Below are 17618 nucleotides of genomic sequence, written 5' to 3'. Positions count from 1 at the left end.
ACAAATTAGATCAAGAGCATTCAACTTTGAAAGGGTCGGGATATTGGGTTGTATATATAACAAAGTTCAAAACACTAAGGACAACTCCAAAGACGATATTTAGAAAAACATGAAACCAAAGTTAGCCATCTCAGGAAGTTAGCCACCAAGAATGAAAAGAGGTATATCATAAAATCACCTATTGGAGAAAATGCAAACAATATTTTCTCTTCGTACGTAACCCCACTTGGAGTGATAACAGGATCACGACAAATGTTGAGTGTAATCTGACAGCACACTTTATTTCATTTAATTAGTTACCAACAACAACAAAAAAAAAACAGATAAAAATTCAAGAAAACAAAAAGGATGGCACCTCAAAGGTCTTTGTGTCATTGTAGTGCCTTAATTTTGTTAAGTTGGTAACTAAAAATTATTTAGCATACAGTACTGGTATGGTACATCATATCCATCTAGTATGAGTGATAGATCAGATACGTGACCGGATGAGTTGGAAGAATAACTTGTTTCAGATCATATATATTGTGATGGTGCCTAGTACTACTTCAAAAGTTCCACATAAGGATGATACTTTAAATGAGAAAAAAATTGTACACTTCAACAATTTCAAATACTACGGACCTTTGTCTTCCACTCTAAATTTTGCATCCTCCAAGATAGTTGATGCATGCTCCGGTTTGTTTTCTGTTTGAGTCAAAAAAAAACACCAAACCCATAACCAAAAGTAAACTCAAACACAAAAAAATAACCTGAAGTACTAGACCCAAGCCTAAACCAAACGTAGGCCAGCAACGAACAACAAAGAAAGAGGCATTCTATTTCTTCTTGACAGGGGTTCTCTTCGCTCTGCCAAGTTTTTCATTACAAGATGCCCATGGCCAAAGTATTTTAGCTTGTTCCCTCTCAGTTTTAGGAGAGTTGTAGTAACCCTTAACAATGCCATTTAAGATGTTCGTAACCTCTACAACTTTGCCTCTATACTCACCTAACAGAAAACTGCATTCATGATTCAGAAATTTCTCTACAACATTTTCGAAATGCAGGAGAAAATAATCTGAATGTAATCCCTGACAAAGCTGGTATTCTTGCAATAAATCTATTGAAAAGTTGCTAATGAATGTTTTAAGCAATCAACACTTCCCGTTCTATCCAAATGCTGTAAAATTTGTAAACGATAGAGAAGATTTCAAATTGAATGGTAACAGTTCAATCCTAAGTTCCTAAGCTGTCGATATAAACTGCGTCAACCAAATCTAATTTTTCAGTTGGACACTAGTGACACATTGCTACTTGGACCATCCCCTTCCAATATACTCACACCAAATCTAATAATGTTCATTAGGTATGATTGAACAATGAAAAAGAGAAATAAACTACAACAGTAACATGAGTATTATTGAGTCGATAAAGAACCACCTTTGTTATACTTTTCAGTTAAGCGCAATTGACTGCTCTTGTGCAAATCTGTCCAAACCACTTATGAATAATAGCATGTGATTTTCCTGCAAGAGTATATCCAACAAGTTAGTTAAATCTCCATGCTCTAGAACTAACTTATCATAGAGTATCAACTAACACCAGAGACATAAGAGAAGCTCCAGTTCAAATTTAACCTTAAGAGTTGACTCGAATCAATTTCTAACACATAAGAGGCATAACATTATCTAATATATTCAGTCATGTAAACTCATATTATAACTAAACTATCTAGCTAATGGCTATCACTTATAACTGTACATTTGGTCTGCAGATGACTCAAAGAATAGGGGTAATAATGCTGTTGAGCTTAGCTGAGTATGTCTGTATTACTGGTTGTTCCCAGATGAATAGTCTATGAGCTTCTAATACAGCGCTACAAAATAATTAACTTTTTAACAGGATTTTGCAGAGAAATTGATTGAAATCGAATACAAAGTTGTAAATCAAAAACTAAATTTACCTTTTTTCCCGAAATTTTGGTTGAATCTAATTGATTATCAACAATTTCTTCAACTTTTCTTTCTTTAATTTTAGTCCCTGCAGATAAAATATACATTAATCAACAAATATTGAAGATTCAGATGTTGTTGAATTTTAAAATTAAGAATGACTCTTACACAGTTGATAATGAAGATTCGCAATGGTGATCGAGAAAGAAGAGAGAAATCTAGAGCGAGAGAGTGAAATTTTTTGCGTGTAAAAGGGGTTTTAGGTTAGGTTTGGTGTTTTTTCTCCATTGTTAAACGAAGAGGGGACTGTTTCCGGTTTGTTTCTGGTTTAGCGTTAAGGAAACAAAAAGAGACCGTGTCGCTGGTGCATTTCAGAAGGGACAATTTCATTATTAAAAAAAAAGTGATATTTTCTAAAAAAAAAAAAAGAAATTTATATAAACATATTTATGATTAAGAAAATCAATCTGCAAAATCGTACAAGATTTTGGTTGGCAGACTAAAAACAAGCTTAAATTTTTTAAAATTTATATTTTTTTATTTATTTTTCTGTTATAGAAGTGATAATTTTATTATTAAAAATATATTTATAAACTAATAATTTAGAAAAGAAAATAAATTCTTTTTATTTAATTTCTTTTTAAAAAAACAAAAAAAAAATTATAAAATGATAATTTAAGAAAAGCAACTTGATTTTTATTAGAAAAAAAAGCCGAAAAAATATATTTATAAACTAATAATTTAAGTAAAGAAATTTGATTTTTTTTTATTTAACATTTCTGGTCGAGTGAACTAGATGGAAACACACATGGTGAGTATAATCACCTATAATGACTATGATTTAGTGATTTTTGAGAGGAATTTTTCATTTGGTTATGTAACTAAATTTTGACCCAAATCGCCTGAATTCAAAAGGATGAAGTTCTAATTTCTTCAGTTTTACTCGATCTCGTTTCAACTCGATCAAATTTTTAATTGAAGGGTCGAGTCTTGATTATGTAACTAAAATTTGACCAATGTCACCTGAATTCGAAAGGATGAAGTTCCAGTTTCTTCAATTTTACTCGAACTCATTCCAACTCGATCAAATAATCAATTAAAGTGTCGAGTCTTGATTATGTAACTAAATTTTGACGCAAATCGCCAGAATTCGAAAGGATGAAGTTCAAGTTTCTTCAGTTTTACTCGAACTCGTTCCAACTCGATCAAATTTTCAATTGAATTGTCGAGTCTTGATCATGTAACTAAATCATGACGCAAATCGCCCGAATTCGAAAGGATGAAGTTTCAGTTTCTTCAATTTTACTCAAACTCCTTCCAACTCGAGCAAATTTTCAATTGAAGTGTCGAGTCTTGATCTTGTAGCTAAATTTTGACCAAAATAGCCGAATTTGAAAGGATCAAGTTCCAGTTTCTTCAATTTTTCTCAAACTCGTTCCAACTCGATCAAATTTTCAATTGAAATGTCGAGTCTTGATCTTGTAACTAAATTTTAACCCATATCGCCTGAATTTGAAAGGATCAAGTTCCAGTTTCTTCACTTTTACTCAAACTCGTTCCAACCCGGTCAAATTTTCAATTGAAGTGTCGAATCTTGATTATGTAACTAAATTTTGGCCCATATCGCCTGAATTTGAAAGGATCAAGTTCCAGTTTCTTCACTTTTACTCAAACTCGTTCCAACCCGATCAAATTTTCAATTGAAATGTCGAATCTTGATTATGTAACTAAATTTTGACGCAAATCACCTAAATTCGAAAGGATGAAGTTCTAGTTTCTTCAGTTTTACTCGAACTCGTTTCCACTAGATCAAATTTTCAATCGATGTGTCGAGTCTTGATTAGGTAACTAAGTTTTTACCCAAATCGCTTGAATTCGAAAGGATGAAGTTCCAGTTTCTTCAGTTTTACTCGAACTCGTTCCAACTCGATCAAATTTTCAATTGAAGTGTCGAGTCTTGATTACGTAATTAAATTTTGATGCAAATCGCCTGAATCCGAAAGGATGAAGTTCTAGTTTCTTCAGTTTTACTCGAACTCGTTCCAACTCGATCAAATTTTCAATTGAATTGTCGAGTCTTGATCATGTAACTAAATCATGACGCAAATCGCCCGAATTCGAAAGGATGAAGTTTCAGTTTCTTCAATTTTATTCAAACTCCTTCCAACTCGAGCAAATTTTCAATTGAAGTGTCGAGTCTTGATCTTGTAGCTAAATTTTGACCAAAATAGCCGAATTTGAAAGGATCAAGTTCCAGTTTCTTCAATTTTTCTCAAACTCGTTCCAACTCGATCAAATTTTCAGTTGAAATGTCGAGTCTTGATCTTGTAACTAAATTTTAACCCATATCGCCTGAATTTGAAACGATCAAGTTCCAGTTTCTTCACTTTTACTCAAACTCGTTCCAACCCGATCAAATTTTCTATTGAAGTGTCGAATCTTGATTATGTAACTAAATTTTGACCCATATCGCATGAATTTGAAAGGATCAAGTTCCAGTTTCTTCACTTTTACTCAAACTCGTTCCAACCCGATCAAATTTTCAATTGAAGTGTCGAATCTTGATTATGTAACTAAATTTTGACGCAAATCACCTAAATTCGAAAGGATGAAGTTCTAGCTTCTTCAGTTTTACTCGAACTCGTTTCCACTAGATCAAATTTTCAATCGATGTGTCGAGTCTTGATTAGGTAACTAAATTTTTACCTAAATCGCTTGAATTCGAAAGGATGAAGTTCCAGTTTCTTCAGTTTTACTCGAACTCGTTCTAACTCGATCAAATTTTCAATTGAAGTGTCGAGTCTTGATTACGTAATTAAATTTTGATGCAAATCGCCTGAATCCGAAAGGATGAAGTTCTAGTTTCTTCAGTTTTACTCGAACTCGTTCCAACTCGATCAAATTTTCAATTGAAGTGTCGAATCTTGATTATTTAACTAAATTTTGGCGCAAATTGCCTAAATTCGAAAGGATGAAGTTCTAGTTTCTCCAGTCTTACTCGAACTTGTTTTCACTCGATCAAGTTTTCAATCGATGTGTCGAGTCTTGATTAGGTAACTAAATTTTGACCCAAATCGCCTGAATTCGAAAGGATGAAGTTCCAGTTTCTTCAGTTTTATTGGAACTCATTCCAACTCGATGAAAATTTTAATTTTTAAAGTGTCGAGTCTTGATTGCGTAACTAAATTTTGACGCAAATCGCATGAATTCGAAAGGATGAAGTTCCAGTTTCTTCAGTCTTACTCGAACTCATTCCAACTCGATCAAATTTTCAATTGAAGTGTCGAATCTTGATTATGTAATTAAATTTTCAATTGCATTATAAATACTCAAATAATTATCAATTTAATATAATTAAAAGACGAGTTTTCATTACTATCATATTAATAATGAAAGTATGTTGGAAGCTCGAAAATTACCCAGACAACTGAAAAATGCCATTTAGCTAAATTGTTTTGATTGTGAATGCCATTTAACTATAATAAATTTTTAATACAAATTGTGCTATTTTGATTACCGACAACATCTCACTGCAATTCCACTAGAAAATATTACGTGACCAAAGACCGCCTTGATTGTGCAGCGCGAGACCAGGAATTATCCCAATGACTACAAAATATTACAAGACTCTACTTTTAATAAAATTTGTGTGGCGATATAATTTGTGTGTCGCTATTCAAAAGGGAGTTGTGACTCAGCTTGTTGCTCGGCTACCAACAAAAATTTTGTATGATTTTTAAATAAAACAATCTCGTGTCCAATATCATTAAAAAAATGTTACTTAAAATAAATTAAATCTTTAGCTTTGATATAAAAAAAATAATTTTATTATACTCACAAAATAATTTGCCAAAAATTCGTTACACTTTTTTATCGGGGTCGGTCAACCCTAGTCAGAGCTGCTTAAAACTTTTTTTTCTTTTTTTTCTTGCTATTAAGTCGTGGACTTATGGCGTGTACGCCTACTAAAAAAAACAAAGACGATGTCAACGATGTAAAGAAGATCTAGCGTATCTTCATTCCTATCTCTATCTTCCTCTATTCATTCCCATCTCTATCTTAAGTAAAAAAATTTCTTCAGAATCTGATATTTTGGCAGAAAATTAGGGGTTATTCTAGCGTATCTTCCTCACTTTATCACTATGTTTATCTTTGGTAAAAAAAAATTCTTCGAAATCTGATATGTTGGCAGAAAATTAGTTGTTATTCAGAGAAGATTTGGTCTGCAAATTTGGAAATGTTTCAGAATCGTCGTAGGATGAAAATCTGATGTAAACAAGAATATCTTGACAAGGAATGGAAGAAGAACATCTAGCGGTAATAATCTCGGTCAATTCTTTTTTCGATTTGAACCCTAACAATCTCAATTTGTGGGGATGAAATCAAAAGAAAATTCTTTTGAGTTCAATCCTAAAATCAGTTCAGAGATGTGAAGAGATATATCTGTTTTGGGGTATTATCAGTTCAGATATCAAAAACATCCAAGGTATATCCTTTTTAGTTCTATTATTTTTGATTGGAAAGATGCATAAGTTCATACTTTTGATTGAATCTGAACTTGGGTTAAATAGGCTTCATGATCTATTGCCTGTGGAGAATGGGTTCAATCTAAAACCTTCCATATTGTTCATTTAGAGGTTGATATCTTTGTATGATTTTTACTAGATATTTCATTTCTTATTTCAAATGCTAAGATGCCATGTTGCGTTCATACTTGCATGTGCTTTTTTATCTCAGGCTCTCCTATATTTTGTGGGTTCTGTAACAATGTAGCATTATTATCTCTTTCAATTTTAAATTTGCTCTATGTCTAATTTTACTATATGGGTTTTGTCGCATACCCTGTTTCAAATCAAGTGGTTCTTTTCAATCTAAGGCCTGGCCTCATTGTGCTTACATGCGTAATGTAATAATATCCCAAGGAAATGTATGATTATCTTTTTATTTGTTTTACAGTGCTGTAATTGAACCTGAACTTGTGTACAATCTTGTGATGCATGGGTTTCAAATCAGACCATCATTGAATGAATTCATTCATAACCTACCTGACGGTGGTGAATTTTGTGGGTTGCATTTTATCATTTGTGCTTTGATGCTTAGCCTAACATCTCCAGAAGCATTGTTACTTTAATCCCTAGGCAATTAGTAAGCTGTACTAAAATGGATTGTGGTGATGCTTTTGAATTTCCCTCAGCTAATTTAATTCGTAGGGCTTCATTCTCAGGCTCATGCTTTTCAGTTTCTTTGATCTAAAAAACTCAAGCTTCCTCCTTTGAATGTTTTATTCTGATTATATTTGTCAAGTGCGCTGAAGTTATGAATTGGAGATAAATACCATCATACTTGAGAAGTTAATATAGAATGAACATGAAAAACGATTTTGTTCCATGGGACTGTTTAGTGGTCAAGTTGCTTATTTCTGTCCTTAGCACTTAATACCCTATCGGTTGGTTATTGCGGGTTATGTTTTATCGATTTGTGTTTGCAAGGTAAACTATCCTTATTCCTTATTCCCATAGCCAAATGGCGAAGAGTAAGTGGTACTAAAACAGAATTGAACTTAGGTTACATGGGATTGTTATAGTTTAATAATAATAACTTTTGACTTTTGATTGAAAAGAAGCTGTGCTTCAATTCAGACCATCTTTGATTGAATCATATATGTATATGCAGTTTTCTGATATGTCTACAGCCATGGGAGCCAGAGTATGATGATGATGAGTATGCTGACAATGAGACTGCAGCCATGGAGGCTCAAGCCTTGCAGAATATAGGAGAGTCAGAGGATGAAGACGAAGATAGCGATGGTAGTGGCACCAGTTCCGCTGGTGATAGCTGTTGGAAAAATTAGTAAGTCCAGTTTCTTATCAAAAATTAGTATTATTTCCATATGAATACATCTCACTAGCTTGTATGCTTAATTAAAGAATATATCTAACTAGCTTGTATGCTTAATTAAAGAGTACATCTAACGATATGAAGAGTATGTATCTAATATTTGGCTTGTGTATTTGCTAATTACTAGATTAAAGAAAAAGAGATTCGTGAAAGATGAAAATCTTTCACGGTCTTTACTGTGGAGGAAGGCACATCAAAACAAAAATGGAGAATACGATGGCGATGATGTTAGGGAAAAGGCAGCACAGCTTGTAACACGACTGAAACTACCTAGATATTTGTCTTGTGCTTGAGTAAATGTGCAAATAAGTTTGTTTTAATTGATTAACACTATTAATCCCCTAATTTTTTTGTGCAGGAGGAGTTTGATAAGCAGCTGGAAGTGGAAGATGGAACTTTGACGAAAAAAGCAGGCACTGAGCTTGGCCTACAGAGTTTGTGATCTTTATTCCTTAATTTAGTCTACCTGTTATAACAAATATGTGGAACCATGTACATGCTTGTTGTAATGTAGCTTAATGCTATAATGCTGTGTGTTGTGTGATACCTGGGTCCAATTACTTATTTTTCTGTATTCTAGCTTTGGCTTGAAACCAACACTAGCAAATATGAGATAACTGTATTTTGTCCCCGCTGCACATATTTTCCCACAATTCGCACATGAGCATATAACTGTTAGCATAATACTATTTATATGTTTTGAGGCAGTTAACAGAGAACATTTAAGTTATTACCTTATGCATCCTGAGCATATAACTGTTAACATGGTTTGTTCCCTAATTATACATCCACTTGCTTGCTGCAAGGCCAGCCACTTTCAGACCCTGATGAACATGATGCTGACTCAAACACTAAGAAGATAAAGAACAAGAAACCTTCAGATACAAAGAGTGGGGAACTGAAGTCTCGGAGATCCAGCAAAAGACTCAAGACTGCAGCCTAATTATTAAGAGAAATAGACTGTAGAATTTGGATGTTTAAACTTGTAAATCTCCCTTTGAAATTTTGTTATCTTAAGGTTATTGCACGATTGGTCAGATATTGAGAGTTTATCATATGGTTAATAAAAATTATTTTGGTTCAATTCTAATTGTAGTGTGATTAATTATTTTGGTTCAATTCTAATTGTAGTGTGATTAAGGTGAGTTTTGCTACACATGATAGAAAGAAGTGGTCGACATGTCCCTGAAGTCTTGATATAGTGGCAAATACTGGGGTTGAATATAAAATACGGCCACTATTTAGATTTTAAACAATGGCCAAAGAATAAATTGAGTAATGAAAATTGCAATTTTCGAGTGGCAAAAAAAAATACTTGCCACGTTGAATACGTTTTGTGTCATTTTATAAAGTTTATCGCCATGGTTTGTCGTAGTTTTTGTGTCGCAAAGGTGAACAACAGCTACATTGAAAACATTTGATGTGTTTTTGGAAAGTTTTTAGTCACGGTGCTACAAAATTTTAGTGGCCATAACTTATTAATTGGTCATGTAAAATATTTATCACGTGTCCGAAAATATGGATGACCATGGTACTATAGATTAAACGTGACTACAAGTCATGTATTGGCCATGTTCAATTATTTTTCGTGTGTCCAAATGATAGAGATGGCCATGGTTAAGAAAAATTAGTGTGGTTCTAAGGTAACTGCAACTCATGAATTGGCCATGATAAAATGAATTTTGCGTGTCCAATTGACGACAAAGGCCACGGCTAAAATAAAATTCACGTGACTTTAAGGTAAACTTTAGTCACATATAATCAAATTGTGTGTCTATAAGGATCCTATGGCCATGGTGATAGTGAAAATGCTTAACTACAATAATAAAATAATGAGTACCATATAAACACGGTTTTAGAGTTATGACCATGGTAAATCATATTTTATAGCCACTCAAAATGTCTGTAGCCATAAAGGTACTTGTTTGTCACGACACCTGATGCCACATTTTTGGAGTGAAAAAAATCCATGACCAAACGCCTATGGACACGGTGATTAAGCGTGGCGAATGTGAAGATTTGTACTAGTGTGGCAACGTAGCCAAAGGTTGCCACAAGTCGTTTGGTTTAGTGGCGAGCTTGTACGGATGAGATTTGCATCTCAGAAGGAAGGATAGCCGTTGATTGTTGTAACCTTCCGTTTGGCATCCAGTGGCATGGAGGCATGGACGGCATGGTTTAGGATGGCCAAATTAGGGATTTGGCGCCGTGGATAAATTAGGGCTTTGGCACCGTGGCCAAATCAGGGTTTTGGCACCGTGGCTAAGAGTTGGCACCAAAGCCAAGAGATTCCCACAAGTCGTTTGATGGCAAGCTTGTACGGCTGAGATTTGCATCTCAGAGGGAAGGGTAGCCGTTGATTGTTGCAACCCCCCGTTTGGCAGCCAGCGGCATGGAGGCATGGCCGGCATGGCTTTAGCGTGGCTAAATTAGGGCTTTGGCACCGTGGCCAAATTAGGGTTTTGGCACCATGGCCAAGAGTTGGCACCGTAGCCAATAGATTGCCACAAGTCGTTTGGTGGCAAGTTTGTACGACTGAGGTTTGCATCTCAGAAGGAAGGGTGGTCGTTGATTGTTGCAACCCTTCGTTTGACATCCATCGGCATGGAGGCATGTCCGGCATAGCTTTGGCATGGTTTAGGTGCGGCCAAGCTAGGATTTTGGCATAGTCTTAGGCGCGGCCAAAATTAGGGTTTTGGCGTAGTTTAGGCGCGACCAAAATTAGGGCTTGGCATTGGGATAAAGGTTGCCACGCGTTTGGTGGAGAACTTGGACGGCTGAGATTTGCATCTTAGAAGGAAGGGTGGCCGTTGATTGTTGCAACCCTTCGTTTGGCAACCAGCGGCATGGAGGCATGGTCGGCGTGGATTTTGGCATAGTTTAGGCGTGGCCAAGCTATGATTTTGGCATAATTTTAGGCGCGGCCAAAATTAAGGTTTTGGCATAGTTTAGGCGCGGCGAAAATTAGTGCTTGGCATTGGGCCAAAAGTTTCCACGCGTTTGGTGGCGAACCTGGACGGCTGAGATTTGCATCTCAGAAGGAAGGGTGGTTGTTGATTGTTGCAACCCTTCGTTTGGCAGCCAGCGGCATGGAGGCATGGCCGGCATGGCTTTGGCGTGGTTTAGGCGCATCCAAGCTAGGATTTTGGCATAGTTTTAGGCGCGGCCAAAATTAGGGTTTTGGCATAGTTTAGGCGCGGCCAAAATTAGGGCTTGGCATTCGGCCAAAAGTTGCCATGCATTTGGTGGCGAACTTGAACTGCTGATATTTGCATCTCAGAAGGAAGGGTGGTCGTTGATTTTTGCAACCCTTCATTTGGCAGCCAGCGGCATGGAGGCATGGCCGACGTGGCTTTTGGCATGGTTTAGGCGCGGCCAAGCTAGGATGTTGGCATAGTTTTAGGCGCGACCAAAATTAGGGTTTTGGCATAGTTTAGGCGCGGCCAAAATTTGGTCTTGGCATTGGTCCAAAAGTTGCCACGCGTTTGGTGGCGAATTTGGACGGCTGAGATTTGCAACTCAGAAGAAAGGGCGGCCGTTGATTGTTGCAACCCTTCGTTTGGAAGCCAGCGTCATGGAGGCATGGCTTTGGTGCGGAGGTGTGGCTGGCATGGCATGCCATTGGATTTACGGTGAGGCTGTCATGGTTGGTATGCCTTTGGCGCGGAGATGTGGCTGGCATGGCATGCCATTGGCACGGTGGTGCGGCTGGCATGGTTGACATGTCTTTGGCGCGGAGATGTGGCTGACATGGCATGCCATTGGCATGGTGGTGTGGCTGGCATGGTTGGCATGCCTTTGGCGCAGAGATGTGGCTGGAATGGCATGCCATTGGCACGATGGTGCGGCTGGCATGGTTGGCATGCATTTGGCGCGGAGATGTGGCTGGCATGGCATGCCATTGGCACAGTAGTGTGGCTGGCATGGTTGGCATGCCTTTGGTGCAGAGATGTGGCTGGCATGGCATGCCATTGTCACGATGGTGCGGCTGGCATGGTAGGCATCCCTTTGGCGCGGAGATGTGGCTGGCATGGCATGTCATTGGCACGGCGGTGCGGATGGCATGGTTGGCATGCCTTTGGCGCGGAGATGTGGATGGCATGGCATGTCATTGGCACGGTGGTGCGGATGGCATGGTTGGCATGCCTTTGGCGCGGATATATGGCTATTAGGGTTTAGCGTGTCGAAACCCTTGTTTAAAATATGTGGCACGCGTGATTGGAATGTTTGGCTAGCATGCGCGGCTGACATGTGCAGAGATGATGCCATTCAGTACCGAGGGCTCTGCCGTGGAGCATGGCATATAAAAAAGGTACCCCGATAATTTTACGCAGATATTTTGAATGGTTCAATAAATGTGCTAGTGGCGACATTATTACTCAAGTGTGACGTCACTGTCTGACTAAGGTTTTACGATTTTAAACCTAAGCTAAAAACCACCATAAACACTTTGGTTCAAGGAATAGGACTTTTACATAAATGTATTTCCACAACAATGTTTATGTCCACCATTGGTTATGTAATCTAAACTCTCATTTCAATCATTGAAACATTCTTAGAGGACGTTATACAATTGTTACACCATTTCTCGTCAAAGAAATTTTCAAGATGATTGAAACATATCATGACTTTCGTCACATGGTAAAGATAAACTTGGTTAAAGCGAAAAGCTTACCAACTCATATTTCGAGATATAGATAGACGAGGTATACTCGGCTCGAAATACCAAATGTGTATAATCAAAGTCTATATATATAGCGTACGACTTCTTGTCTCGAAGATTAGGAGATAGGGTAGATAGACTTTTGAGTGTTAGATAAGTTCAAGTCTTCACATACCTTTTTGTCGAAAAGTTCCACCGGTTCCTTGAGTAGTTCTTCTACTTGTATGATGAATCTTCATGAATTCCTTGAGCTCAACTACACTTTCTATCCTAGTCCGAGACTTAGCTATAATAGACTAGAAATCAAGACTTATAGTTTTGATCACTAACATTGACAAATATGCTTGAGATAGCAACGTATGCGGGTTCGACCGAGCAATGTTCTAACAATAGGAGCTACTTAAGTATCTTTATCTTTTTTGTATTCCATATGTATTGATAGTTTTGTCACTAAAATTGACAAAGGGGGAGATTGTTAGAGTATTGCTCGGTCGAACTCGCATGCTTTGCTATCTCAAGCATGTTTGTCAATGTTAGTGATCAAAACTATAAGTCTTGATTTCTAGTCTACTATAGCTAAGTCTCGGACTAGGATATAAAGTGTAGTTGAGCTCAAGAACTCCATGGAGGATTATCATACAAGACGAAGAACTACTCAAGGAACTGGTGGAACTTCGTCGACAAAAAGGTATGTGGAGACTTGAACTTATCTATCACTCAAAAGTCTATCTACTCTATCTCCTATCTTGAGACAAAACTCGTTTTGACATATAGACTTTGGTTATACACATTTGGTATTTCGAGCCGAGATAATCTCGCCTATCTATTTCTCGAAATATGTGTTGGTAAGCTTTCACTTTAACCAAGTTCATCTTTACTTAGTGACGAAAGTCATGTCATGTTTCAATCACTTTGAAAATTGCTCTGACCAAAAATGGTTCGTGAATAACAATTATATAACGTCCTCTGAGAATGTTTCAATGATTGAAATGAGAGTTCAGATTATATAACCAATGATGGATATAAGCATTGTTGTGGAAACGCATATATGTATAAGTCCTTATTCGTTAAACCGAAGTTTGCGAACTTTGTTGATCAAGAACAAGAGCCATGAACTAAGTCTGCGAACTGGCGGAAGTTCTCGACCCGAGAAAATCTGCTGGAGTTTGAGAACTCCTTCCGAGAACTTAAGTCCGCGAACCCAGTCCGCGAACTTGAGTTAGTTTATATCTAAAGAAGATTGTTTGTGAACTCATGTTTATATAAACTAAGGAATGCTAATTGCAAACCGTGGATATAAAATTCATGAACCGATTCGAGTGAATCAAATCGTTTTTTCTTCGATTGTGTCTTGTGTAGTTACATAAGATTTCCTTGCAATTGAACAACTCTCTAACTAGTTCATTTGAGTCACTTGAACTAGTTATGGTGAAGAAGAATATGGTTGATATGAATGCTCATATGGCTAACCATTTAGTTAATTATTGTTAAACCAACAAACGTACATACTTGGGTACGGTTACACAAACCTAGAAACGTGCATTTCATTTGTGTGTAACAAGCTAAGTTTTCGATCTAACGGTTGAAAGATATTAGCTTGAATCTAATCAGGTTTTCATCTAACGGTGAATATTGAATGCTTTGTTACCAAGCTAACATTGATTGCAAACCCTGATTTGAAAGATTATATAAGGGAGAATTCTAGCAACTGGGAAACCCAATCCCCACACCTTACGTGTGATACTAGTTGTGTAAGATAGAGTCGATTCTTCTTTAACCTTTGGTTTATTCTTCTAAACCAGGTTAACGACTTAAAAACTTCATTGGGATTGTGAATCCAGACCGATACTACTTTCTCGTAGTTGTGTGATCTGATCTTGCATATTCTATCGTACGAGTGCAATCGTAAGGATTGGCTTGAGATTGATATCTCCGATAAGTAAGATATATAAGTAGTCACAAACATCTTCGTCTCATCGTTTTTGATTCCACAATATCTTATTTCGCCGTGTCGATTAAGATTATTGTGAGGTGATTGATAATATTAGGATGTTCTTCGGGAATATAAGTCCGGGTTATCAATTGGTTCCTGTTCAACTTGATTTATCAAAAGACGGAACAAAAACTCTTGGGTATTTCTGTGGGAGACAGATTTATTCAATTCTATAGACTTTTCTCTGTGAGACAGATTTGTTTATTAAAGTCTTCGACTTTGGGTCGTAGCAACTCTTAGTTGTGGGTGAGATCAGCTAAGGGAATCAAGTGCGTAGCATCCTGCTGGGATCAGAGACGTGGGAGCATAACTGTAACTTGGATCAGTGTGAGATTGGTTGGGGTTCAACTACAGTCCATACCAAAGTTAGTTTGTAGTAGGCTAGTGTATGTAGCGGCTTAATACAGTGTGTGTTCAATCTAGACTAGGTCCCGGGTTTTTTTTGCATTTGCGGTTTCCTCGTTAACAAAATTCTGGTGTCTGTGTTATTTCTATTTCCGCATTATATTGTTTATCTTTATAATTGAAATATCACAGGTTGTGCGTTAGAATCAATCAATTGGAAATACGACCATTGGTTGTTGATTGAAATTGATTTGATACTTGAACATTGGTCTTTGGTACCGTTCAAGTTATCTCTCTAGTATTTGATAAAGACTCGCAGATTTCTATTTGCTTGAGTATAAATCAAATCGAGAGATTGAGATATAAACTCTTTGATATAATTTTTATCTAGATTGAGTCTGACTGTCTAGTTGATTCTCTAGAAAATATATTGGAGTTTGTCCATACAGATTGCTAAGCGAAATATTGGGTGTGGTTGTTGTACCCCAACTTTTTCAGCTATTAACTTGCTGCACCTTATATAGGGATCGATTCCCCTTTGTGATGTACTGCACCTCTTACTAGGATCGGTTCCCCTTTACCCAGATTTGGTCAGACATAAAATCACAAACTCGATCATACCATCTCATGTGATTACTTAAGATCGGTTTCACTAATAAAAGTAATACCAATACATAAGTTAGGCCCTTGTGAATAGTTTTACCAAGAACACAAACAAGTCATGAACGGTTATACTAATCACACATATTGGTTGTTCAAAAGATATGCAATGAATAACAATACCAATAACACCTGTAAATTTACTTTTCGATTCACAAACCAAGTTAATGAATTTACTTCCTTAGAACACATGTAAAACATTATTCCCTATGATGAAATCCTCACCTCATACCCATACATAATCACAATAGCATTTAAACGATTATTTCGATGTCTTATCTAAAAAGTTTAATGGTTAAGCAATAAACCTCGTATTGTATTCCTTTATACTATGTCTATCTAGAGTTCAATCATGCTTCGCAGTTTTGTTTTCAATATGCACGACTTGAAAGATACGTTAGGGAATGAGACAGTTCAAGTCAAATATCACTAACCTCAAGTGGAAGGATGATGTTGTCGTTGTAGCTCCTTGCTTATTCACATCTTCAAGTCTTCGCAATACTTGTAAAGTCTCATATCCTAATACTTTCAAGCTAACCTATACGAAGTTGACTCTAGTACATAATCAAGCGACTCTTAACATGAGTTTTGATTCACTAAAATATGACAACCAAAATTGACATATCAACGCTTGGTGGGTTCAACCGATATATGCTCTAACAATATCCCCCTTTGTCAATTTTAGTGACAAAACTCTTACATCATATGGATAAACAAATTATAAGAATTCATTACACATACGCTTGATTCCCGAATTCAACAGCACGGTAATCTGCATACATTCAATCCTTAAAAATGTCATTTTTGACATTATAATAACAAAGCTAATACTCCCCCTAAAGGTTAGATAGGTAGATTTTCAATCTGCACGTCTTTGTTATATCAATTAATGATATGTTACTCCCCCTTAGTCTGTGCTTTCACTCATTCAAGAGTTTGAAGTCTAGCTTCTTTCTCTGATGAATTTCCTTCGAATACTATCTGAATATTATCCCAAGCCTCCTTTGAAGTTTGACATATTGATACATGATGTTTAAGATCACGACTTACAACATGTATTATAGCATTCAAACCATCTGAATTCTGCTTTGCAAGTGCCTTTTCTTCGTTCGAAAAATCTACTAAGCGTTTAAACTCAGTTTCCGAATTTTCTATCTTTGGACGAATATAATCATCGTTGACTAATAGCCATGTATTAAAGTCTCGTGATTGAAGAAAAGATATCATAGCAGATTTCCACCATAGATAGTTTGTTCCGTCAAATCTTGGCGGTACGTTAATTGAAGTTGATTCATGAGAACTCGAGTTCATTCTTATAGGTTGGATCGCACCAAACACAGATTGTTAGATCTTTTCGTGTTTGCCTGCTTTGATACCAATTGAAAAGACGAGGGTACCCAAATATACCTCAATTTAAAACTTTTCCTACCTATAAGTCCTTTCTCCGAAAGTGATTGTCTATGGACTGAGTTGAGACAATGCAACTAATCGGCTCACACTTCGTGTGATCGTCTATGGATACGAGATCGATACAATACAACAACGAAGTATGTTTACTTGATAAAAAGGTTCGGACTTAACCAAACACAATGGGATCACTTATCAAGTAAATAGGACTTAACGTTTTGTGTAATTTACTTTAATTATAATAAAATAATTATAATGCGGAAAATAAAAGTAAATGACACAACAAGATTTTGTTAACAAGGAAACCGCAAATGCAGAAAAACTCTGGGACCTTGTCCAGAATTGAATACTCTCATGATTAAGCCGCTACACAAAATTAAAACTAACTTCGTATAGTTGAGACCAAGCAACTAAACCTATAGTTCTCCTAGTTCCGTCTGTATTCCCACGCCTCCAACTTATGAATAAGTCATTGTTTATGGGTGAAAACTGATACTGCTATTTTTTGGTAATTTGGGGTGTGTTGATGAGAAACGAGTTCAAACCCTAAACAAATGCATTGCACGGGAATGCTTTTAGGTTCGAGAAATCAATCTGTAAGACTCTGTCCTAAACCAAGAAATGGTCGTTCCAGATTGAATTCGGTCACAAGGTGAAGGAGAAGGGTTGATCTTAGGGGGGGAAGCGAAGAAGGTGTTGAGATTGTGAAGGTGTTGGTTGTTTA

The 17618-nt window shown here is 36.7% G+C and overlaps 1 long non-coding RNA gene across 1 annotated transcript; it reads left to right on the top strand.

Moving 5' to 3' along the window:
- Positions 1–7697: 7697 nt before the first annotated feature.
- On the top strand, positions 7698–8569 carry LOC113323783. Its single transcript, XR_003347842.1, has 3 exons — positions 7698–7778; positions 7954–8077; positions 8185–8569. It is a non-coding gene; the product is annotated as an uncharacterized LOC113323783 (long non-coding RNA).
- Positions 8570–17618: the final 9049 nt, after the last annotated feature.

This window comes from Papaver somniferum, chromosome 11 (assembly GCF_003573695.1).
Source record: "Papaver somniferum cultivar HN1 chromosome 11, ASM357369v1, whole genome shotgun sequence".
Lineage (NCBI taxonomy): Eukaryota > Viridiplantae > Streptophyta > Magnoliopsida > Ranunculales > Papaveraceae > Papaver > Papaver somniferum.
The sequence above is the reverse complement of the archived record's forward strand: the minus strand, read 5'-3'. Positions and strand labels throughout refer to the sequence as shown.